The sequence below is a fragment of the Lissotriton vulgaris genome, chromosome 2_1, assembly GCF_964263255.1.
Source record: "Lissotriton vulgaris chromosome 2_1, aLisVul1.2, whole genome shotgun sequence".
In the NCBI taxonomy this organism is placed as follows: domain Eukaryota; kingdom Metazoa; phylum Chordata; class Amphibia; order Caudata; family Salamandridae; genus Lissotriton; species Lissotriton vulgaris.
The window spans coordinates 610,485,153-610,511,729 of record NC_141687.1 but is presented as its reverse complement, the minus strand read 5'-3'; the positions used below and the strand labels follow the sequence as shown (position 1 = coordinate 610,511,729).

The 26,577-nt window shown below is 44.5% G+C and overlaps 1 protein-coding gene and 1 long non-coding RNA gene across 3 annotated transcripts in view; one reads left to right on the top strand and one right to left on the bottom strand.

Annotated features, from left to right (window-relative positions):
• The window catches only part of SPOCD1 (SPOC domain containing 1), a 1,145,204-nt gene that overhangs the window by 994,472 nt on the left and 124,155 nt on the right, over positions 1-26,577 (top strand). The window lies entirely within an intron of this gene.
• On the bottom strand, positions 2,050-2,880 carry LOC147730826 (uncharacterized). Its single transcript, XR_015308609.1, has 3 exons — positions 2,800-2,880; positions 2,457-2,583; positions 2,050-2,122 (listed from the first exon to the last, which is right to left on the bottom strand). It is a non-coding gene; the product is annotated as an uncharacterized LOC147730826 (long non-coding RNA).

Below are 26,577 nucleotides of genomic sequence, written 5' to 3'. Positions count from 1 at the left end.
CACAAGACAACTGAAACCAGCACTGTTGTGGTGGAGAAACTCAACAAATCTAAAAGCCGTTCTTTCTTCACCCTTTAACAGAAACAGTTGTGCTGATAACATATGCGTCAATGGGTGGCTGGGGAACATACCTGCAAGAACTAAAACCAGATGCCTTTGGTCAAATGCAGAAAAGATTTTCCACATCCAAGTATTAGAGCCCTTGGCCATATGATTAGACTTTCATGTCTTCCTCCCAAAATGAATAGGTCAGGCAGTGCTTCTCAAAACGGACAATACAGCTTCTTTGTTCTACATTGCCAAGCAAGGGAAGCATGGTTTTGACCTCTCTCAGAAGAGACTCCACTACAATGGGTCAGGACCACTTATCGCAAGATCCATATTGCCATGGAACACCTGCTGACCGCCAAAACATAGGCAGATGCACTCAGCAGCTGCCAGACTGCGTTTGAAGTACACCAGGACCAAGTTGAATACATATTCTGGCAAAAGAGTTACTCCATAATTGACCCCTTCTTCATGCTGAGCAACAGGATATGCCAGTACTTCGAGATCAGATTTAGACATCGGGGGATCATTGAAAATGCCCTTTCAATCTGCTTGCGTCTTTCCTCTGTTACGCCTCATCACCAGGATTTTGAAGTAGGTGATGGTGGTTCATTGCACTCTGTTCTCAGGTGCTCTAGCATAGAGCCGCACCAATACTGGTACAACAAACTCCCGCGGCTGTCAACACATCATGCCATTTCTCCAAAACTGCACTCCAGACACCAATCCAGAGACTACAGACAGAAACAGCACCACAACCGCAAGTCACTGAATCTGGCAATGTGGTACCTGACCACTTAGAGTTCGGCTACTTGTATCTATTGCAAGACTGCTCTGGCAACTACAAAAGCTTAGAATACCAAATGAAAGCATTTCTATGTCTGGTGCAAGACCAAAGACTTTCATACAATTCAAATACAACTGCATCAAATATTCCAATACTAGTTGGATCTGGTTAAGAGTGGACTTAAATATTCTTCAGTAAGAGTCCATCTGTAGTATCAAGATTTATCTACTCTGTCCTCCCAACAAATATAAAGCAATTTATGATAGGACTTTTCAGTGCATTTCCACCTGTACGGCGCCCTCTGGTTCCTCTGGAGCTCAACACTGTCCTCAGCCAATTAATGCAACCTTCCTGTGAACCAGCGGCTGAAACACACTTAGATTCATCTCTTCAAAGACAGCATTTCTCCTAGCACTAAAATCAGCAAACGAGTTGTCAATGATCTCCACATCCAATAAGGTTTTTACTTCTGTGGGTGTGCGTGTCAATATTTTTTTGTTTGGCACCGCCTGGTTGCAGGCAGAAAGGATATAAGGGCCAATTTCGGCCGTTACCGACCGGTATTTGGTGATTGAGATGTAGGGGGCCTAAATTTTACAGAATCGGTAAATTTACAGAATCTGTAAATTTACCGATTCTGTAAAATACTGATTCGTAACTTTACCGAATCGGTAAATCTATATGTAGGTGGCACTGCAAACAGTGAAAAAAACAAAAGAGGGACCCTGAAACCTAAACAGGATAAGAGGGGAACAACCCGCCAGGGCGAGAAAGTAATCAAACAACATGAAAGGGGAGTTCCCAATAATGAAAGGAAAAAATTCCAACAATGCAGGAAACGCCCACAGAGCAGCTAAATAGTGTCAAATATATTTCTTTATTATTATTCACATAGAAAAATATATCAGATATAAATCATTACAGTCAATACACACTACCTTTCCTTATCGCATTAGTGTATAAAATTTTCTTAGGAGGACACACATAAAAAACATTATATCAGCCTAGGAACACATGGGGCAGTAAAAAATTGGCACACAATTCAATCACTCATCCAATCAAACACGAAATCATTCCAAAACCACTACACACATACACACTCAAGCAAAGACGGCAATCCATCAAACATCCAGGAAAAGCACCGACGCGCGTTTCGGAACAGTGCCAATAAAAGCTTCCTTCATCAGGGCGCAGAATACAGATATAATAATTAGCACGGTCTCTCAAGATCCGAACACCCAGTCATAGACAAGTGTCCTAGTCATAATCGTGGCTGGCGAAGCATCTCTGTGGGCGGAAAAGGAATAGCGTCAAGATATATACACAATAAAAAATAAAACAAGTCATGATCTCGGGCAAGGCAGAATCCACACACACATATACATGGAATAACCAAAACCACCCTTCGTGCAAGCGCAAATATGTACAAGTAAAGTGGTGGTGACTTTAATTAATACCTTACATCCCACGTGAGAACAACCAGCACAACAGTGTGCAAAGAACCATCACCAGAATAAACAAGAGTGGATATATCCAAAATTGCCCAAGGACAATCAGAGCAATATACCAGGCAGGAAAAGAAATACAAACAATGAAGATAAAGGACCTGCTCGGGGCATACCGTAAGATCCGCATCAATGGTGCCTCCAACGATGCTATCGGGAGGATATTAATGAGATGGAAAGGCCCTCAGAGGCTCCGAGAAATGAAGCAAGGACAGGAATTGGATTCAGATAGTGGGTCGAAAACTGTAAAAATAGGCAGAGGAGAAGTGCATAAATGGAAGCACTCTTGCTCGTGGTAAGGACCCGCTGAGCTATAGGTCTAAACCTAGTGCGAAAACATAACTCTCTTCACTGCTAGGAGGAAAGAATAATATGAGCAGCTAAACTCAAAGTCACCCTCACACTTAGTCCTCTAGTAAACTGACATTCCGAAAAAGAGGGGGAGCAGATAATGCTTACCTTCAACAGTGTGCAGGGTACAGAACTAGATTGGGGTCCAGGGCACCTCAGCGTATGTGCTTCAAAGACTGTGCTTCGTCGGGCGCAGAACTGTGGCTCGGGCACTCAAGCGGTCGACCACAGTATCTAAATAGGGATAGCAATACAAATAAGGCTCTGTGCTGTTAAAAAGAGCCCGTCGTGCAGGTAATCACATCACAACTTGCCAAATATTAACCCGCAGGTGAGTATCGCCCTTAATGCAGAAAGGGTCTGGTAAAAGTAAAATAATGGCCGCCATGACAGAAAGATAAAAGTGCGGTGAAAGGCGGGGCATACCTGGAGTAATGCGGGGAGAGTGCTGTACTCGCAAGGAGTCTAGCGGCAATTAAATCAGCAGATATGAAGGCGAAAGATCTGTACCTGCCTGAAAAGTAAATAGAAATGCTATGACTCGGAAATATATAACGAGGGTAGTCTGCCAAAATGTCAGAACACAAAATCTCCCCCATACCTAAAAATGGGGGCAGCTCATCTCAAAGACGGAACACGTCCGAGCACCTCCCCTCGCCTCCACACACCGGATGCAGTATAAACGGAGACGGGAGAGAGATTTAAATACAGTGAGCCAAATGCTCAATCCGCGGCACCTAAGAGCGTGAAGATACTGGACCACTAGTGCGCTACCTCGAGCGCCATAAGGAGGAAAAATGGCGGCCGCACGATAATTAGCTACAAACTCTGGCGCTGAAAGCATGAATAGGGGTTCCCTGCCAAGAGAGGAGTCACACCCCAAAAAATTTTTTTTTTTTTTAAAAACAACCCAGAATGGAAAAATAGGAAGGTAACCGGGATAGCAATCGGGTTCCTTATCAAAAGGATTTCATAGACAAAGAAGAAATACTGGCATGGTTTATCGGTCCCTGCCGAGCACACACAGAAAGATGGGTAAAAAACAAAAATAAGGAAAGAATACTTGAAAAAGTGCCCATACCACAACAAGGAGTGTGGTACACCTTAAAAATATAATTGAAAAATATAAGTATGCAAAACAAGAAAATTTGCAGAAACACACCAAAGATACAGAAGTCCCAGAATGGCAGTAAAAAAGGGGAAAATTCGAGAACAGACACTTAAGTCTCTACAGAATGGCATTTTCCCAAGGGACCTGCTCTTTAAGTCCAGAGACAGCCGTCTCTCGAAAAAAAAAAAAAAACACTTCCCTTCTGCCTCTAAGGACGTCAATGTTCCCATTTTTCGGGCAATTGACACGTTCGAGTATAAGCCATTTAAGGTCCTCCACTGAATGTTTCGAAGCCTTCCAATGGGCAACCAAGGGGGCCCCCATATGTAGGTTTCTGATACATGATGTGTGTTCGGAAAACCGTGTCCTGAACTCCCTCCCTGTCTCTCCTACATAGCCCTTAGAGCATGGACAAAGGCGCAGATAAATGACATTACTAGTCCGACAATTAGTCATCTCTTTAAATTGGATTTTTCTCTTGCCCCAATTCCGTTCAGAGATCGTAAGGACATTGTCCCAGGCATGGCATCCCCACATCTATTGCTACCGGTGATGGAGTTGGCACCGGTAATGCTTCTCTGACTAGCGACAGGACAGTCCGCCAGGGACGCCCTGACTAACACATTCCTAAGATTTTTATTGCGCCGAAACGCAAAAATGGGTTTTTCCAATTTATCAGCAGTTTTGTCCATATTCAAGAGATACCATAGGGAATTAATAATGTATCTAAATTTCTCATTGAAATTAGAATGTGTCGTAACAACGACGAGTTTATGGCCCTCATTTGTTTCTTTAGGGTTCAGGAGTGCCTCCCGATCAAAGTATTTGGCTATTTTGTAGGAGTCCCTAATCAGTCTATTAGGGTAACCCCTATTCAGGAATTTCGTTTTCAGTTGTGTGGCATGTAATTCAAAATTGCTCATATCTGTGCAGTTACAGCGGAGCCGCAGAAACTAACTGAATGGTATGCTGTTTCTCTGGCTCCGCGGATGAAAACTGTCGTAGAGCAGAAGGGTGTTTCGAGCCGTGGGCTTGGTGTAGACCTCGATGTGGCTATTTATAGCTTGAATCCACACATCAAAAAATTCAATCTTGGATGAGCTGCTGTTAGCACTGAATTTTAAGTGTGGATCACACAAATTTATTCAAAGGATAAATTCATTAAGTTGTTCCTGTGGACCTCGCCAAATAAAAAAGATGTCGTCAATGAAACGATTGTAATTGGTGACATTTTCGTAGAAAGTGGAAATCTCGTTATAAATAAACCTTTCCTCAAAGGCGCCCATGTAGACATTAGCTACATTAGGGGCACAGGCAGCACCCATACTGATGCCCAACACTTGCTGGTAAATGACCGTATCAAACTCAAAGTACTTCTCCTTGAGCACAATGGCTAGACATTCCAAAACAAATAATTTTTCTGAAGGGCAATCTCAGTCATTGAGCATCTTTTTAACTGCCTCTAGTGCGCCTTCCTGAGGGATGTTTGAATATAATGCCTCAATGTCCATTGAGACAGGTATATCCGTATTGGTATTAAAATCCAGACCCTCAATCTTGCTGATCAAGTGACCTGTATCTCGGACATAGGCATGAGGCGGCAGACAATCGGCGAGAGGCAAGCGTCCACAAATTTGGACAGCGGTTCCGTGAGTGACCCAATCGTAGAAACAATGGGTCTATATGGTGGAGTAGACAAGGTTTTATGCATTTTTGGGAGTCCATATAGGACCGGGACTTTGAAGAAGGTTTTATTGAGGAAATCAAATTCCTGGTCACAAATGGAGCCACGCTGTAGAGCACCTAGAGTGACATCAGAGATTTCAGTCATAATTCTCCTCGAAGGATATGACAGAACCTTGGGGTAATGTTCAGGATTGTTAAGCATAGAGAGAATTTGTTACTTGTAGTCTACACTATCAAGGACCGCAATTCCGCCCCCCTTATCGCTGGGTTTCACAGTGAGGGTGCGGTCAGCGGACAACTTTTTAAGTGCTTGATATTCATCATAGCTCATATTATAGGCAGGTTTCGGAACAAATTTAGTCATGCTTTGGATTTTAGCACAGACTATCTTTTCAAAAATGCCCACTTCTGGGCCAACCTGATCAAGGGTTGGTGTAAAGACTGATGGAGGTCGGAAACCAGATATATTGTTGGTTGTTTCCATTTCTCTACCACAAAATAATTTTTTTAACCTTATCTTACGGAAGAAGGCCTGAACATCTTTATTCAATTCAAAAGCATTAAAGGGAGTACTAGGAAAAACAAAACAAAAGAAAGTTCACGCGATAACAGATCAATGGTGTTTTTCTGCAAAGGTTTTTTGGACAGATTAAAGATAGGGATAAGGGAAGAGTTATTGGATGTTTTTACTCCCTCCAATACTGGTTTCGCCTTGTCTCCAGAAAACGAGGTGGATTCTCTGTCTGTTGGTAACCTGTCTGTTGAAACCGTCCCCTTTCCTGAGGTCTGAACCTGACACGGGGCGTGCCCTGGCGGTTCCCTAAAAAATGATTTGGTCTTTGGGGGCCGTCATAGTTAGTACGTCTGTTAGAAAAATTGTCGTTGGAAGCAGAGCCCCCTTCATTGTCTGATTCTGAGGTGTTGGAGAAGGTCCCGATTTGTGTATTGGACCAATATTGTTGGTCCCCTTGTTGACTTGCATCCCGGGCAGAGTAGTATTGGGCATTAAGGTATGGGTATACCCTTTCCTCTGAGAAATACCGGATATCTTTTTTTAATTTGTTGGTTTTCCTTTTTACAATATAGTCACTAAAGGAGTCAAGCTCCAGGTTAATTTCCTCCAAATTCCGTTTCGCATCCCCAACCGCATCATTTTTGAGGAGAGATTCCTCAATCTCAGTTATTTCCTTCAAAAGTTCTACAACCACCTCTCGAGCTGTCTCGATAATCAATAACATTAGGTCTCTGGAACATCGATTAGCGATGAGGGACCATCTTTCAAGGAATCGACGAATTTCTACAAATAATCCTGGGATGTTTCTAATACAGAGACCATTAAGTATAACTCCTGCTTTCAAATATTGGATCATAAAGTTCGCATGGGACGCTGTCGTTCTAGCTTTCTTTTTCAAATTGAGAAGTTTGAGCCATTCGTCATTGGATCCTCTATTCAGTGAGAAAGGTTGCTCTGAAGATGTGGATGGCCCTAATAACCGATTGAAATCCTCTTCGCTAAACCCAAAGGTTTTGATGGCATCCATAGTGAAACAAAAAATCGAAATATAACAACAACACACAAACAGGGAACAACAACAAAATAAGAAGTAAAAGGTTTCCCAAAGACACAATTAAGAAGAAAAATAGCACACCAAGTTTTTCCCATCAAGCATTGGTCTCATGGGACCCTTACTCACATTCAACTCTGCCTTACTCCGATGCCCAGGAAAGGAAACTACAAAACCCTCACTGCAAAGTGCCCGGTAACAATGCAAAAAACAAAAGAGGGACCCTGAAACCTAAACCGGATAAGAGGGGAACAACCCGCCAGGGCGAGAAAGTAATCAAACAACATGAAAGGAAAAAATTCCAACAATGCAGGAAACGCCCTCGGAGCAGCTAAATAGTGTCAAATATATTTCTTTATTATTATTCACATAGAAAAATATATATCAGATATAAATCATTACAGTCAATACACAATACCTTTCCTTATCGCATTAGTGTATAACATTTTCTTAGGAGGACACACATAAACAACATTATATCAGCCTAGGAACACATGGGGCAGTAAAAAATTGGCACACAATTCAATCACTCATCCAATCAAAAACAAAATCATTCCAAAACCACTACATACACACTCTAGCAAAGACGGCAATCAATCAAACATCCAGGAAAAGCCCCGACGCGCGTTTCGGAACAGTGCCAATAAAAGCTTCCTTCATCAGGGCGCAGAATACAGATATAGGGCCAGATGTATCAAGATTCCGATTTGCGATTTCTAAATAGCGATTTATTTGCGAATGGCTATCTAGAAATCGCAAAATGGAATGTATGTACAAAATTGCTATTTTTTAGCGATTCCTTATTATTCTTTATTTGCGAATTCGCATTTTGGGAATTCGCAAATAAAGAATAATTGCCAATGCATTCCTATGGGCCAGGAGGCCCATAGGAATGATAGTGCAATAATTCTCAAATTGCGAATTCGCAATTAGCTAATCGCAATTTGAGAATTATTTCAAGGGTGCAGGGGTGTCTCAAAGACACCCTGCTGCACCCCTGAAATTTACATGTGTGTGCATGTGGCGCACATACATGCCCTATGGGCATGTATGTGCCTCACATGCCACCCTTACAAATGCCAAATAGGGCATTTTTAAAAGAAATAGCAATTTACCACCAACTACATGTTGGTGGCAATTTGCGATTTCTTAACACAAAATCGCAATTTCAAAATGTTACATACATATCATTTAAGGAATCACAAAATTTGCGATTCCTTAAATACTATGGCAAAATAAGGAAACGCAAATTATTGCGATTCCTTAAATTGCGATTTTTTCATACATATGAAAAAATACAAAAAGGCTGTTTGCGAGACGCAAAGGCCGAAATTCTGCGAATTTTGGCCTTTGCGAGTCGCAAAAGCCTTGATACGTCTGGCCCATAATAATTAGCACGGTCTCTCAAGATCCGAACACCCAGTCATAGACAAGTGTCCTAGTCATAATCGTGGCTGGCGAAGCATCTCTGTGGGCAGAAAAGGAATAGCGTCAAGATTTATACACAATAAAAAATAAAACTGGTCATGATCTCGGGCAAGGCAGAATCCACACACACATATACACGGAACAACCAAAACCACCCTTCGTGCATGCGCAAATATGAACAAGTAAAGTGGTGGTGACTTCAATTAATACCTTACACCCCGCGTGAGAACAACCAGCACAACAGTGTGCAAAGAACCATCACCAGAATAAACAAGAGTGGATAGAATCCAAAATTGCCCAAGGACAATCAGAGCAATATACCAGGCAGGAAAAGAAATACAAACAATGAAGATAAAGGTCCTGCTCGGGGCATACCATAAGACCCGCATCAATGGTGCCTCCAACGATGCTATCGGGAGGATATTAGTGAGATGGAAAGGCCTTTAGAGGCTCCGAGAAATGAAGCAAGGACAGGAATTGGATTCAGATAGTGGGTCGAAAACTGTAAAAATAGGCAGAGGAGAATTGCATAAATTGAAGCACTCTTGTTCGCGGTAAGGACCCGCTGAGCTATAGGTCTAAACCTAGTGCGAAAACATAACTCTCTTCGCTGCTAGGAGGAAAGAATAATATGAGCAGCTAAACTCAAAGTCACCCTCACATTCTGAAAAAGAGGGGGAGCAGATAATGCTTACCTTGAACAGTGTGCAGGGTACAGACTAGATTGGGGTCCAGGGCACCTCAGCGTATGTGCTTCAATGACTGTGCGGGCGCAGGACTGTGGCTCGGGCACTCAAGCGGTCGACCACAATATCTAAATAGGGATAGCAATACAAATAAGGCTCTGTGCTGTTAAAAAGAGCCCGTCGTGCAGGTGATCACATCACAACTAGCCAAATAATAACCCGCAGGTGAGTATCGCCCTTAATGCAGAAAGGGTCTAGTGAAAGTAAAATAATGGCCGCCATGACAGAAAGATAAAAGTGCGGTGAAAGGCGGGGCATACCTGGAGTAATGCGGGGTGAGTGCTTCACTCGCATGGAGTCTAGCGGCAATTAAATCAGCAGATATGAAGGCGAAAGATCTGTACTGGCCTGAAAAGTAAATAGAAATGCTACGACTCGGAAATATATAACGAGGGCAGTCTGCCAAAATGTCAGAACACAAAATCTCCCCCCATACCTGAAAATGGGCGCAGCTCATCTCAAAAACGGAACACGTCCGAGCACCTCCCCTCGCCTCCACGGGCCGGATGCAGTATAAACGGAGACGGGAGAGAGATTTAAATACGGTGAGCCGAATGCTCAATCCGCGGCAACTGAGCCTGTGAAGATACTGGACCACTAGTGCGCTAACTCGAGCGCCATAAGGAGGAAAAATAGCGGCCGCACGATAATTAGCTACAAACTCTGGCGCTAAAAGCATGAATAGGGGTTTCCTGCCAAGAGAGGAGTCACCCCAAACAGTGCCACAGGCCCCTAAGAATTCGTTATTTACCATGTAATATTATTGCATGGTAAATAACGAATTCCTGTGTACATGCACATCTGTGCATGCACACCTGTGCCATGTGGCACACAGACATGCGCTAAGGGCATGTATGTGTGTCACATGGCACACAAGCCTGAATCAGGGGTGCAACAGGGTTTCAAAGGGACACCCTGTCCCCCTTGTCAATTCGGTAATTTTACCGAATCTGTATTTACTGATTCGGTTAATTGGCATAGGTTCCTATGGGCCTCAAGGGCCATAGGAATCAATGGCAATTACCGAATTGGTAAATACCGATTCGGTAATTACTGAATCATTCCGATTCGGTAAAAATTACCGAATAATTACCGACATCTTATTTACCGAATCTAAAATACCGAATCGGTAAAATTCTGTATTTTAGAGTCTGTAAATAAGATTTACCTACATCTGGCCCTTAGACCGTTATCCCTCTAAAGCAAAGGTCTTCGAACTTTAGGATGCTGAGACCCCCCCCCCCATTCAATATTTTCAGGCATAAGGACCCCCTGCTGACAATAATTTCTAACCCTGTACACAGGGCTACTAGAATTATGAGGCAGGTGAGGATAAAATTACACAACAAGCTTGACCAAATTGTGTGGGAAGAAAACGTAAATAATGTTATGTGATGCCGCATTTTTTGGGTTAGTATTGCTACATTATTTTTACACATAGTAACACTGAGAAACAATTTCACCCTATCAGTACCAGTTTATAACCAAAATACAGCAATTAACATCAGAAAGATGTCTATTTAACCTTTGTGATGGGCCTTCCACTCCACAGGAATACGTGCTGCCTGATTAGAAGCTCACCTGGCCCTGGCCAGGACCAGCAGGGGTCTCTTAAAACCCTGGCGGTCTTGTGCAGAGTTAAGCACTTTACCTATGCTGCATCCTCTCACCCCCTCTCCTCTCCTAATCCCGGGTCCCGCTCTCAATTTACAGTCCACTTCTATCACCCCTTTTTACAATGTCTGAATTCTCCCTATTCAACCTCTCACTTCACCTTTAACCACCTTCTGCCATTCTGGCTTTTTACTGCCCTCATCTCTAACAGTCACTCGCATTGATCTCATGGCCTCTCTGGCCCGTCTCCTCCCGTGCCCCTCAGCACTTCTTATTCACCTCAAGTCTCTCTATTCAAATTTTTGTCTATTTTTTGTATCTTACACCTTTTCAGTCCCCCCATTCATCTTCCACACCTTTGTTCTTCCACACCTTCTTGAACCATCCCTCTCCACTGTTACCTCAGCACCAGTGCCTAATTTGAGCAGGTGGTTTCCCGTGCTTGGCACTGGCACCAAATTGTGCACACTGGCACTATGAGAGTCTGCCACATGGTGGCTCTGTCTAATCTGTGTAATTTAGAGATGAGCAGAACAGCTGTTTATTAATTCAATATACATTAAAAATGATAAACTCCTGACATCCATGCCATTCTTATAGCTTTGGAGGCTTGAAATAGTCTGAATAGTCATACTTTGTGCAAGTGTTATGGTTCGTAGTTGCATAGGCATTTGCCGGGCAAGCAAGACAATCGGTGGGTGGTTAAAGTTGTAGTCGCCTAATGATGAGGGCCCTGACACATGTTCTATTACAAATGTATCACTGCTCAGCACCCACCCAGTACTCCCTCTCTTCCCCTATCACTGCTGTCCCACACCCAGGCCTATGATTAGGGTTGCCAGCTCATTATTTGTATGTCCCAGATGGTACAAAAATAAGCAGTCACATAAAGCTGTATTTTCAGCACTTATCTGTGCATACTTAGAACAGCAAATATAAATAGAAAGCACTTTTAGAAGAAAAAAAAGAAGAAGAAAAAAAAGAGAATTGTGTTCTAGGGCTGCCTCAATGACTGATAATTATAGGGAACAAAGACAGAAAAGTCACATAACAAATGAATACATATTTTTTTATTTATAACTCTAGTGTCAGGAGGACGTCTTTGCAGGCTCTTTAAACAACACAGGGCTGGCATTTTTTTTGGGCAACCCTACTTTATATTCCTTTACATGAAATGCATTCTCACACTACCCCAGTAAATGTAAAATGCAAATGTATGGAATAGGCAGAGTGGGGGCCCAGGGGGCACTGGAACTAGAAAAAACCTGAAGCCTCTGTAACCAGTTTACAAAAGGTATGTAAATATGCTAACAGTCTTTAATGACCTGTGAAAAACTTGGGTACGCCACACGTCGGAGACCGCGGAATGGATTCAGTCCTTCTCCCGCAAAATTTTTAATTGAAGGCAAGCTGTGCCCCCGCCTGACCTCCGGAGTAATTACCGGGCGTTCTCATCTCTAAACACTTCTCCGTACTTGTTCATAAACTCAGAAATTCCATACCATGCGAAGCTGCCCTTTCATCTTTGCAGCGACTGTGCGCTCCCCGCAGAAATGGATCTACCCAGTCCATGTCCTGAGGAGAACCCTTAACTTCTTGGTGGTTCGAAACGCGTTGACTTCCATCCTGTGTAAAGGAAGAAGGGTGCAGCGAGGGAATCAATAATACTACTTGTCTTCCCCTAGCTTTGCAACCCTAAAATTATCTAATCACAGGTCTAATAAGACAGGCAGGCAGCATTACTGATTTTCCTTGTCCGCTTGTCTTTTTGGTTCACAATTGCAAGGACTGGCTTTTATGTTAAATGTTTTCATGCTTTAATTGATTTGTGTATAGTCCAGCTTTTGGTGTTTCTGAATTTTGAGTACTTATTGTGTAAAGTTTCAGCTTATGTATACATTGCGCACATTTTTGTCTGAATGTTCACTTGACTGTTTTGATAAATGTGCCCTTGAAAACATGCTGATAAAAGAACCAAATCTTGATAAAAAATAAAAAAAAGTTTTCCGAACAAACTCTGTGTATCACTCAGTACAGGCAGGCTGGGTGCTCTTCAAATTACTAGACAATTAATCCTGACTGGCTATTTTGTTCTGTTTTTGTGAGAGATAAGACTCCAGACTGAGCCCCCAGCAGCTCCAGCTGCATCAGCCTGGACTGAGACACACAATGGGTGAGGAGGGGGGCTGAAGCTATGGGCCTGGGCAGAAATGTGAAGGGAATGCGCAACCCCCTCCCTATCACTCCACGCCCCCCCCTGGGGGTCACGCCCCACAGTTTGAATACCCCTTCTCAAAAGGGTGGGTGACGCATTGCTCCTATGGTCTGCACTCAATCATGCAGTCTTAGTAAATGTTCCATTGACGGAGCCAACAACTGCACCACTAATGGAAATCTGATGGTCTGACCAACTTACAATAGTTGCCTGACAGGGTACTTTCGTGATGGAGTACCCTGTCCTCTAAACCCTAAATAAAATCTGAACTAGTATGTCAGTGCTAGGATTTTTGCTCAAATCATGTGCAGTGACCAAGAACGAGAAGTAGCTTCATTGCTGTAGGGAGTTTACCTGGAACCCAAGTGCCTTGTTGGCGTAGAGCCTGTGACTGAAAACTACTAGTTGATGAAGTTCCTCAACTGGCCCTAATCTACAGAAATACCTTTAATTACTCACCATATAGTCCTCTGGTGAAGGACTGGGTTTTTCTAAGACCCAGCGGTGCCAGGGGACAACACCTGAAACCTTCGTGGGTAACCTGTTCCGGCGTACAAATGACAGAGACACGGGACACTTCCTTCGGCGTCAAAGATTCGAGCTTTATTTACTGCAGGGAACACAGAAGTCACGTGAAGTACACAGCATGTAGGTTCGCGGGATCTGATTCAAATTGCTACTGTGGGTCGCTCCTTTTATACACATTTCTCTCATAGGTTAACATGGTACACAAAGGTTTACAACTTGGTTCCCATCATTATCCCCAAGAGGGGTTGCTTTGATGCATTCAGGGCCCGGAACATAAGTACGGAAACAAAATGGTGGTTCCCAACTGTAAAAACCCATCTTCCCACCATTAATACATTCCAATCATCAGTAAACAGATCGAAGAAGGAACAAAAACAGGTGCAGAGGAAGACAGGAACAGTGGGGAGATCGGAAAGGGTGTAAAAGGGGTGGTATCGGGAAACATGAGCTGCAGGCATCAAAGGGACGCGCCTAATGAGATGCGCGTCTAAGACAATAGACCGGCACAGCAAGATCAGCCTCGAGCGGGGCCATCTGCCTTACAGTATCATCCCCCTCATCATAAAGACACTTTCAAAGGAAACGTGTCTTCCGCAAGAGTCTTGGGAATCCCAGGGTCGCGAAGCGGACAGCGTCCGTTCGCTGGCTACTTGAGGGCAAGAGACAAAATGGATGCCATATCTAAGATGGAACCCGTAGGCTCGGATGTAGAAACCCACGAAACAAACGAACGGTTTAGGCTAGTACAGCGAAACTGCGTACACCCACTAAACTCGTCATTTGCGGTTCATAGATACCAGACTCGACCATATTCGTGCGAGTCGAAAACATCACTTACGATCGTCACGGAACCTCAGACGCTCCTTTTGCCCTCATGTAGGCAAGCACTAGTCAGAATCATATTCAATATTCATCAGACCATCTAGATGTTGCTGCAACATAATTCTATCCAACTGAGCTGCTTTGGTAACAGGCGGCTGTCTTATACGCATCGTAGCACACAGGCCACATAAGGCAGGACCACACTGCACACAAAGGCAACACGTGAACAGAAACGCCACAACAACTCCGATGATCATCAGAATTTTCCAACCCCAAGTCGACATCAGGCCCCAAAACCACCCAAGTAGCGTCCAATCCCCTACGTCCACGTGTATGGACTCAGAGATCTTATGCAACTTTGAGATGGCTTGATAGACAGTCGGAGCGTTATCTGGAATGAAAACACAGCAGCTCGAATGGATCACCTTACATACTCCACCTCGATCTGCTAAAACAACGTCTAAAACCATACGGTTTTGTAACGTCATGAGCCTATCCGCCTGAAGTTCTGTGGTGATATTACCAAGGGCACTGGCAGTGATATTAGCTGTCGATTCCACCACTCGAGTCAATTGTCTCAGGTTCCTACTATTAACCATAGGTTCCCAAAACGGAAGGAAACCCTTGAAAAAGTCTCCTGCCTCTTGACCGGCGGTGTCCTCTTCGCTAATCACGCCTCTCACAACTCTAGTCTTGTGATAATCTGCATCAACAGTGAACGTCGGGGGCAACAGATTTGCGATATAACATGAGCCAACAAAGTCAGAGGGCAACCATGTATACGCACGATCATGGCAGATGAAGTATGTACCCTCGGCAGCCAGAAACACAGGGGAAGAGAGCATCGGTAGGATATAAGTCTCGGAGCAAGCGCTCTCTCCAAGACTAGCTCTCGATCTTCGGCCACGACCTAGTAGACAGAAATTACCAAGGTGAGGTACGATCCATATTGGAGACGAGCTTCTAAGCCGTCTTTCATTCACGAGCGCACTATACTCAACCTTACTCAGGGCCCTATAGGCTCGCACCTCCTCCTCTGGGATGAGCGACGGCTCATAGATATCCCTATCTAAATCCGCGATCGCTATAGCCAAAGGCTTGTGGTACGAACCAGGGCCAAAGTGGGAAGGATGTGGCTCTCGATTGGGGTAGGAATCTAATGCACTTCGAAACATTGTTTGGAATGCTCGAGCTGAACCCTGGGAACTATAAGGAAGGACCAGATATGGAATTCCCTTATCCGTAGTATGTGGCATTAACCCACACACCCAACAATTAGTAGTGTTAACCACTAACTGGTGCTGATGAAGGAGCTGAATAAAGGAATTATTTCTGAATTCTGCACGTCTAGCCTGCTCGTGTTCAGGTAAGATATGAAAGGAATGAGGGGAAACAGTGGAGGTATATTTAGGAACAGAAGTAGGAGTAGGTATGGCAGAAGGTAGGAAGTACGGTATCATGTAAAACACCCCACCCGCCAATAACAAGGAAACAATTAGAAACAGAAGGAACACCTGAAACATAAAGCATTTGGTACGGGTAATTTGTTGAAGTTTGAATCTTTGCGCCTGAGCTTCTTCCAAATCCATCAGCTTTGAAAACGCCATCCCCTAAGACCGTCCGCAACGTTTCTTGACGCACTTCGTTCTGTGTAGCAGTAGTCAATCCCTAGGAGTTCCCAGGAACCGACGGTCTTTGACCTAACGTCAAGACCTACTAACCAGAAGGAAGTACACGCGCGGCCCTACGGTTCACCTGGATGTAAGGTATTTTATATACAAGTATATACAAAAAGTCTCTCAGCTGTGGAAACAAAAACACATGTGGAAAAAAACTCAATATTTACAGAAATCACAATTGTACGTGTGTTTAGACTGATCGTGGCAAAGGGCAACGTAGATGTCAAAAGGATAGAAACGAAAATTTATTAGTCTTTGGGATTGGATCGCAAAAAGTATTGTTTATTTCCAGGACGTGTCTGTTCGTCGAACAAAGGATCCGATGAGGGGACAGAGTTCTGTTGATCAGTCAAATGTTCAGATCTCGAGCTTTGCGATGACAAATGTTCAACAATGTCTTTCTGCTGCACTGAGGATTCTCCAACAGGTTCGGCGTCGCTAAAAGGTACAAAGGTCTGCAATCTTTCAGTTTCAGATGAAGCAATGCCCTTCCTCACCCACGAGTCCTCCGGCAAAGGTATGGGAACCTTCTTCGTATGGGTGGCATGCACCCAGTGCTTTCGGCCCTCCAGACGAACAGCAGTTCTCGTGGCAAGGAGGACCTGGAAGGGTCCAGTGAAACAAGGCTCGAGGTTTCTTTTTCTTCCGAAATTCCTCGTAACCACCCAGTCTCCGGGCTGGAGCTGGTGGCCTGGACCTTCCGTCTGCGTTGGCAATGCTTCAAAGACCTGTTGATGAATTAACCTCAGTTTAGCAGTCAGATCATGTAGATAATCAATCAACATCGGGTACTCAAGATCGGAAAACACACTTGGTCTAGGGACCCCCCAAACATTCGCAGGACGACCGAACACTATTTCATAGGGACTAAGCCCTACTCGGGAGTGTACAGTCGCCCTTGTTGACAACAAAGCTAGAGGCAAAGCGTCAGGCCACGAAAGACCAGTCGTAGCCTGAATCTTCGCTAGTTTGAGTTTAAGGGTGCCATTATACCCTTCAACCAAACCTGCTGACTGGGGGTGATTGGCGCTATGGAACTTTTGAGTAATTCCAAGGCCCTTACACACACTCTTCATTACACTCCCTACAAACTCACTTCCGTTATCTGACCATACGATTCGCGGCATTCCATACCGAGGAAAGTATTCCTTCAGTAGGATTTTCGCAGTGGACATAGCAGTGTTGTCTTTAAGAGGGTAGGCTTCAATCCATCGGGAGAACGCACAAACCACAACTAGAACGTATTTCAGGTTATTGCATCGCTCCATATGGATGAAGTCTAGCTGGATCACTTCAAACGGGCATGAAGGGGGTGCAAAATGGCCAGCAGGTGTAGGGGTTCCCTTACCAGGATTGTACATCATACATATCATGCAATTCTTCACCAATCTCTCAGCACACTTCGTGATACCATCATTCTTCCACACAGGGGACAATAACTTACAAATACCTTTCGCACTAATATGTGCTAACCCATGTGCCATCGTCACAACAGCTAGCACATACGCGTCTGGCAACATCCACCTCTTGTGCTTCGACAAATCAATCCAACAACCATTCGCATCCAACTTTCCCGTACTTTCTTTCCATTTCGCCTTTTCAGTCTCGGTGGCCTCATTCTGTATCGCTTTCACACTCTCGATGGTATCCTCACACATACTAGTCTCTGTAGGCCACCTAACCGAACTCGTCACATACATTCTATTGCTAAGGTTCCGGGCAGTCTCCTTAGCAGTCTCATCCGCAAACGCATTACCACAACCAACATCATCCGTCACCTTACGATGCGCACTACATTTAACAATCGCTACCTGCTTAGGCAATGTAAGTGCATCCAAAAGATCATTCACAAGTTGTCCATGCTGAATCTTCGTGCCATGCGATGTCATAAAACCTCTCTCTCGCCACAATCGTCCAAAGCTATGCGCAACGCCAAATGCGTATTGACTATCAGTAAACACATTCACCCGTTTCCCTCTCGACAACACACACGCTCTAGTCAAAGCGATCAGCTCTGCAGCCTGAGCAGAGTTCTGATTCAATCTCGCAGCTTCCACAACAGTATTCAAAGTAACCACAGCATACGCAGTCGTGACATCACCATTTGGCAATTTAAAACATGAACCATCCACATACAAAGTCCCATCGGGATCATCCAAAGGAGTGTTTTTAAGGTCCACACGACCTTTTGTTTCCTCTTCAGTCCTTAAGTAACAGTCATGAGCTGGTACTTCATCTGACTCTGTGCTAATAGGTAACAATGTCGCTGGGTTCAGGACATTACAACGTTTTATCTGAATATGACTTGCCAAGAGCGTCAACTCGTACCCAGACAACCTTGCACTCGTCAAGTGCTGAGTTTTCGTACGATTTAAGAGAGTGTCAACTGCATGTGGAACCATCACCGTAAGTATATTATCCATGACCAATCCTGCTGATTGTCGGATGGACACCGCAGCTGCCGCTGTTGCTCTCAAACAACTCGGCAATGCTCTAGCTACCGGGTCCAAGGTCGAGGAAAAATATGCACATGGACGTTGCTTACCACCAAAAGGTTGCGTCAAAACACTCAACGCACAACCTTCTCTCTCGTGCACGTATAATGTGAACGGCTTACTGTAGTCAGGGGTACCTAACACAGGAGCCGAACACAACGTGTCACGTAGTTCAGAAAAACTTTTCTGACATTCTTCCGTCCATGGTAAAGGAGTTGGAACATCCTTACACGTAAGAGCCACCAATGGTTTCGCTAACAGTGAAAAATTCGGGATCCACTGTCTGCAGTATGACGTGATGCCCAAAAAGGCACGCACATCTCTCTGAGTTGTTGGCACAGTCATCCGGACGATTGCTGCAATTCTTTCTGGGGTCAACCTTCTTCCCTCCTTTGACAATAAGTGACCTAGATAGGTTACTTCTTGACAACAATATTGAAGTTTAGAAGGAGACACCTTGTGATGTAAGTCACAGAGATGTTGCAACAACGATACCGTGGCAATTTTGCAAATGTCCTGAGTATCTGCAGCCACCAATAAGTCGTCAACATATTGGATCAAAGCTGCACCAGCCGGCAACACAAACGCATCCAGTTGGCCCTTCAAGGCTTGACTGTATATCGATGGACTTTCACAGTAGCCCTGAGGAGCACGCTTAAACCGGAAGCTGCATCCACCAAGAGAAAAACCGAAAAGGTCTCTGCTTTCCTCAGCAATCGGAATGCTGAAGAACGCATTCTTCAGATCGACTACTGAAAACCAAGATGCCGATGCTGGAATTAGAGTCAGTAGCGCCGTGATGTCGGGCACAACAGGGAACTGACGGATCACAATTTTATTTACTTCCCGTAAATCGATAACAAAACGATAAACAGGTGGTTTCGAAGGATCAGTACGTTTCAGAATGGGCAACACAGGACTGTTGCACACGTTTCCCCGAGTCTCCTCAATAACATCTTTCTCGATCAAATCATAGATGATCGCCAACAGTGCTCGTTCACCGTCAAGAGAGATACGATACTGGGGAATACGTGGCAACCGCACATTAGATTTCAAATGGACAACATAAGGGGAGATGTCAAGCAGGCCTACGTCATTGGGACCTGTTGCCCACAAAGATGCAGGAAGAGAACTCAATTCCGGTGGAAGCTTATCGAGAGACAAGTACATTGGAGAGATAACTCTCTCACCCAAAGTAAGCTTCACTCCCGCAGGAGAACAATACAAGGTCGCATATAAACGTTTTAGCAAATCCAGGCCCAAAAGATTTTCACCACAACCAGTGGTCAAAATCAACGGAGCTTTGAGCTCACGCGGCCCAATTGTAAGAGGCAAAGGGCGTGAAATCGGATTGCTAACAGGGGCGCCAGAAAATCCAACGGAAACATTTGTTAAGCCAGACAAAGGTGCGCCAGGGAGTTTCGAATGCATAATAGAACTTTTCGCTGCACCAGTGTCCAACAGAAAAGGCTCAACGACGCCCGAGGTGGCAACTGCGGCGTAAGGCCCTCTCTGATCAACCAGAACTGATACCACTCCCTCTCCTTGTCTATGGCTGTCCTAGTAATTACCGTCGTCAGTTCCCTGATCGACGTAATAATCATCTACATTGTACTGAGCAGATCTCCCTTGCGACGATCCACGCTGATCAAAACAATTATTGGAGTCAGAAGTGTTAGTGGAACGATCATTCTGAGCACCGCGACCCCTACCACGTGATGTCTGTTGAGAACCACCACGACCTCCTCCAGACGAATTACCACTATTACGCTCATTGAGGACTGGACAATCAAATTTCAAATGACCCTCCTGTCTACAATAGGCACACTGATTGTACCCTAACGACGATCTTTGTGAGGAGGAATCATTGCGTGATTGTGACCTGTTTGATTGAAACTGTGATCTATTACGTTGCTGCGAATCATTCTGATTCGAACGCGGAGGATACGCCTGTTGCAACAACACTTTAGTTTTTAGCTCCTTCGTTTTCTTGTCAGCACGATCGTTCTCCTCTTTCTCCCTATTCTCATAATATTGAGCCGTAGCCAATATCTGAGCAGAAGTAGAAACAGCCCACGCACTTTCAGAATTTTTCAATTTGTTGCTCAAGTCAGGCAATAAATTTGAAACAAATTTGTCCACAAACAACCTCTGACCACCTTCGGTACCCATGTCTTGACCACTATGGTCCATGAAAGCCTCCTCAAATCTCGTGAAGAAATCAGAGACGCTCTCATCCTTCTTTTGCTTGCAAGCGGACAATTTGTCCCAATTTACCTTCATGGCTGGCATAAGCGTTTTCATTAGAGTTATAATTCTCTGAGGGAGATTAGCAATTAACTGTTCAGGTTTCGCACCACCAACTTGTAAACCATCAGCTGCCACAAGCGCAGCCCAATCACCACCTAATTCGTTCGCATGATTCTCCTGACGAATCTTTGTCCATACCGGTTGCGGCACGACATTGCCAAACAGCATATCGATATCGGCAAGATTCATTATCGTAGCGTCCACGAGCTGCGATAATTCTTTATAATACCCTGCAGGATTTTTGCGAGGGTCAGGCAAAGATTGCTTCACCTGTAAAACTTCTGATCGTTTCCATGGAAGGTGGATCCACACTCTCTGGAAGTGTGGCAGGATTGGCGGAGCAGCGTTAGCGTCACCTGGCATAAATACTGGAGGAACCTCACGCATGGGGTACTGACCAGGTACTCCTAACGGTCCTTCAATGTCCTCTACGAACAATGCTCGAGGCATTATAGAAGGACGAAGAGACAGTAATTGCTCGACTGCACGTCGAACATTGGTACCTATTATCATTCCACTCGAAAACTGAAGCTGTAGATTAGTCAAGGCAGTCATGACATCATCGGATGAGTCAGCCAATATTAGGTCACGCAAAGCCTTGCACATTTCTTCAAAAACATATCTTTCGGTCGGTATATTGAATTGATCGAACGTTTTCAATACCGCACGTGGAGGATTCCTAACGGGGCATTTCATCCAACCCGTAGCCATATTACATAAGGAGTCACGCTCCCTACCACCAGGAAGCTGACTACGTCTTTGAGGACCGTCCGAACCAGCGGACTCAAGAATAGGTCCAAGAGAATTAAAAAAGTTAGCAGCTACAGAGGGAGTCCGACGTCGAACAGACGGAGACAAAGAATAGCCCAAAGGGGTAACAAGAGAAGTACCAGAAACAGAAGGAACGGCAGGAGAAACCAGAACAGTAGAGGCAGCAGGAGCAGGAGTATGAGGAAGTGCAAGTGGAGGAGCAGTAGGGACAGAAGCAGGCAGAGGAGCGGGAACAGCTGGAAGTGCAGGGACAGGAGCTGGTTGAGGAGCAGGAACAGGGGGAACCACAGGAACTGCGGTACCCTGTACATACGGAGGTGGTGACTTCATGAGATAAGACATTAAGGGGTCCTCGATACCTTCCTCCTTTTTGTCCGTATCCGCCGATAAAGCAGGATAGCACCTATCTACAGACATACGTTGCAATCTATCGAAAACTTCCTTTTCCTTTTCCTCCTTATCTCGCTGAAACTGCTCTGCTTTCTTTACTATGGTAGCAACTCCATCTCTCTGACTACGTTTTAACAGCCTGATTTCTCTCTGTTTGGCTTCTTTACGCCACAACCGAAAGGCATCAAACATGGCCGGCCTTGATTTTTTCTTAAACAATTTTGCCTCGAGGTTATCTAAAATCGGGGTCTCGAAACTACCGTGAGGTGGCCAACTAAGGACACCATCTTTTTTAGTATAACGGATCCAATATTCATTAAAAGTAATCGGACCTAGTCCGTGCTTGCTGTAGAGCTCATATGTTGGAGTTCCAACCGGAGGTATCGGACATGAGTCCTCCAATCGGGAATCCGTACCACAACGACGAAAACAACTGAACAAAGTACTACGGCTAGGCATCTTGCACACTAGCTGAGTTTCACAAACTTCAAGGGTTACGGGATTTACCAAGTCCCAGCAATGAGCAAAAACCCTCGGTTTTTGGCGTCTGCAGGCGTCAAATAGTACAACGAAGAACCAAATACTAAGAACCACAAATGCAATGGAACCATGCAACAACTAAGCAACCACAACTAAGGACTTTGGGAGCGACCCACAAATACTTAACTCAAAGATCGATGGCGTCACCAGGAAGGCCCGTCAATCGTCTCGCTGTACCAAGGTCTACGCCAGGCGCCAAAACAGGTCTACAGTCAGGGCAGCAGTCCGTCGCAGCCGTCAGGAGGCGGGAATCTTCGCGGGAAAAGTCGTCGGGCCACTTATTTCGACAACAGGATCGATGAAGCGGGGTGCACCTTCCCTCGGAGATTTCACACGAAGTTCCTCACGATCGTCGGGCTTGGACCGGTACCACTGATGTAGCCCCACGTGGGGCGCCAACTGAAGGACTGGGTTTTTCTAAGACCCAGCGGTGCCAGGGGACAACACCTGAAACCTTCGTGGGTAACCTGTTCCGGCGTACAAATGACAGAGACACGGGACACTTCCTTCGGCGTCAAAGATTCGAGGTTTATTTACTGCAGGGAACACAGAAGTCACGTGAAGTACACAGCATGTAGGTTCGCGGGATCTGATTCAAATTGCTACTGTGGGTCGCTCCTTTCATACACATTTCTCTCATAGGTTAACATGGTACACAAAGGTTTACAACTTGGTTCCCATCATTATCCCCAAGAGGGGTTGCTTTGATGCATTCAGGGCCCGGAACATAAGTACGGAAACATTTGGTGGTTCCCAACTGTAAAAACCCATCTTCCCACCATTAATACATTCCAATCAGCAGTAAACAGATCGAAGAAGGAACAAAAACAGGTGCAGAGGAAGACAGGAACAGTGGGGAGATCGGAAAGGGTGTAAAAGGGGTGGTATCGGGAAACATGAGCTGCAGGCATCAAACGGACGCGCCTAATGAGATGCGCGTCTAAGACAATAGACCGGCACAGCAAGATCAGCCTCGAGCGGGGCCATCTGCCTTACAGTATCATCCCCCTCATCATAAAGACACTTTCAAAGGAAACGTGTCTTCCGCAAGAGTCTTGGGAATCCCAGGGTCGCGAAGCGGACAGCGTCCGTTCGCTGGCTACTTGAGGGCAAGAGACAAAATGGATGCCATATCTAAGATGGAACCCGTAGGCTCGGATGTAGAAACCCACGAAACAAACAAACGGTTTAGGCTAGTACAGCGAAACTGCGTACACCCACTAAACTCGTCATTTGCGGTTCATAGATACCAGACTCGACCATATTCGTGCGAGTCGAAAACATCACTTACGATCGTCACGGAACCTCACTGGTCTAAAGGAATCAGTTTTTCTATAGAGCACAGCGTCCCCCTTTAACATTTTACTTCTATCCCTTATGCTATCTCTACTTTATCACTTATGATGTGTGAGTTTTTCACATACTCAAAACAGCATACACAGGAGATCTACATTTTGTAAAAACTAGGCATTCTCTTTGCTTTTAGATGGGTATCGGCTGTCCTCTGACTAATTCCAAGGGCAGGTGTGGTGTCTCGTCATTTCTGTCACCATCTGTTTTTCTACTTGTGGTGTCTGTCTTTCCTCAACAATCCAACTCCCTTGTGGAAGGTAAAAATGAGGCAATGATGAAGAGATCTCTTAACTAAACAATCCTCATTGAAACCGTCATCAGGCTCACTAAAATGGCTTTTTGCCAAACACAATCTTGTTGCTAAAACATTAACCCCTTCGCTGCCAGGCCTCCAAACCACACCTTTTTGGGCTATTTGGAGTAGTTTGCACTTAGGCCCCATAACTTTTTGTCCACATAAGGTATCCAAGACAAATTGGCGCCCTCTTCTTCCAACATCCTGAGAATTCAAAAGGTACCCAAGGTTTGTGGATTTCCTGGAGGAAACCGAGAAAGTAGGCAAAATACAGATAAATTCGTTTTGGGGGGGACAAAAGTGCTGCAGAAGAAAGCATCTGTTTTTTTCCCTTGCAAATGGTATCAAGGAAAGGTTTGTGGTGTTAAAATCACAATCTCTCCAGCTTTCAGGAACAGGCAGACCTTTGTCAGAAAACCAACGTCTTGTACACAGTTCTGTTATTTTACTGGGACATAGCCTATTTTTCCTATTGTTTGTGCTTTCAAACTCCTTCCAGTTAGTGGTAGAAATGGGTGTAAAACCAGTACTGGATCCCCAAAAGCTATACATTTCTGAAAAGTAGACACAATTCTGCATTCAGTAAGTGGTCATGCGTGTAGATCCTTCAAGGTCTTCCTATAGAAAGTAACAGTTGAAAAAAAAGAATATTGAAATTGAGTTGAAAAAAACAGACATTTGTGCCTACATTTTCACCTGTAACTTCTCACTATGCTAGATTTTTGAAAGCAGTATACAGTTCGTCCGTGGGATCCATATAGTTGCTTGGATATATAGGGCTTGTAGGTTCACCAAGAACCCGAGGTATCCAGAGCCAATAACTGAGCTGCACCTTGCAATGGTTTTTCATTGTGTTCCTGGGTATACAGCAAATCATTTGGTAAAATATAAAGAGTGAAAAATAGGTATCATGGAAACTTATGTATTTCCGAAATGGGAAGATTTGGGATTTAGATGCAGTGGGTATTTGCATGTCTCTGAATTTGTGGGTAGCCATACTAGCATGTGAATTAGGAGGCATTTTTCAAAATGTCTACTTTTTTTACATACTGTCTTACATTTGGAAGGTAGAAATGCATAGAAAAACAACAGGTAATAACACTTTTTTTACTATTCTGTGTTCTCCTTAGTCTCCCGATAAAAAACTATATCTCACTTGTGTGGGTAAACCTAGTGCCTGTGACAGGAAATAGCCAAAACGCAATGTCAACACTTCACATTTTTCCACAGAAAAGTGACCTAGCTGTGGATTTTGGGGCCTAACTCAGCCAGAAACTGGGGAAACCTATCAAAACTGTAAATTTCTGAAAACTAGACACCCGGGGGAATCCAGAATGGGGTGACTTGTGTGGCTCTCACCAGGTTCTGTGACCCAAAATCCCTTGCAAACCTCAAACTTTGTAAAAAAAATATATATATATTTTTCCTTACATGTGATGGAAAGTTTTGGAATCTATGGGGAGCCACAAACTTCCACCAACCCAGTATTTTCCCAAGTCTCCCTCTAAAATTGGTACCTCACTTGTGTCAGTAGGCCTAGTGCCCGCCATAAGAAATGGCCCAAAACAAACTGTGGAGACTTGAAAAAAATCGATCACAAAACGCCCTGGCTTTGCAAGAGGGCCACCTGCGATTTTGGACCTGGGCTCGGCGGCCATCTAGGGAAACCTACCAAACCCAGACATTTTTTAAGTTAGACACCGAGGGGAGTTCAAGGACGTGTGACTTGTGTGAACTCCCCAATGTGTTCCTACACAGAATCCCATGCAAAATTTTAATTTAGCTTATAAAAAGAAAATCGAATTGTCCTTACTTTTCTGTCTAGGATCACCACGCTGGCACAATAACCCAGCCTTCCCATTGGTTTCCCGATAAAAATGATACCTCACTTGTGTGGTTGTCAAATGCAGAGTCAACCTAAAAACGTATATTAACAAAAATATATTGCATAAAGCTCGCTGTGCTATCCCCTCAATCTCTACCTTTTTGTCCTTCCCAGTCCCAGGCCCTTGGCTCACCCACACAAGTGAGGCATCATTTTACTTGAGACCAAAGGGAACACTCGTTTGCAGGAAATTTGTACCAACACAGTGATTCTCCTACAGAAATGTGAGAAAACTAGAGGTTTGCAGGGGATTCCGAATAAGAAAACTTTAGGGGATCCATGGAAGCTGAACCTCCCTGGACTCCCCCGGGTGTCTAGTTTTGAGAAATGTCTGGGTTTGGTGGGTTTCCCTACATGGCCACCGAGCCTAGAAACGTAGGTAAGCCCCTTGCAAAACCAGGTAGTTATGTGACTTGATAATTTTTTATGCCTCCACAATACTTTTTAGGGCCC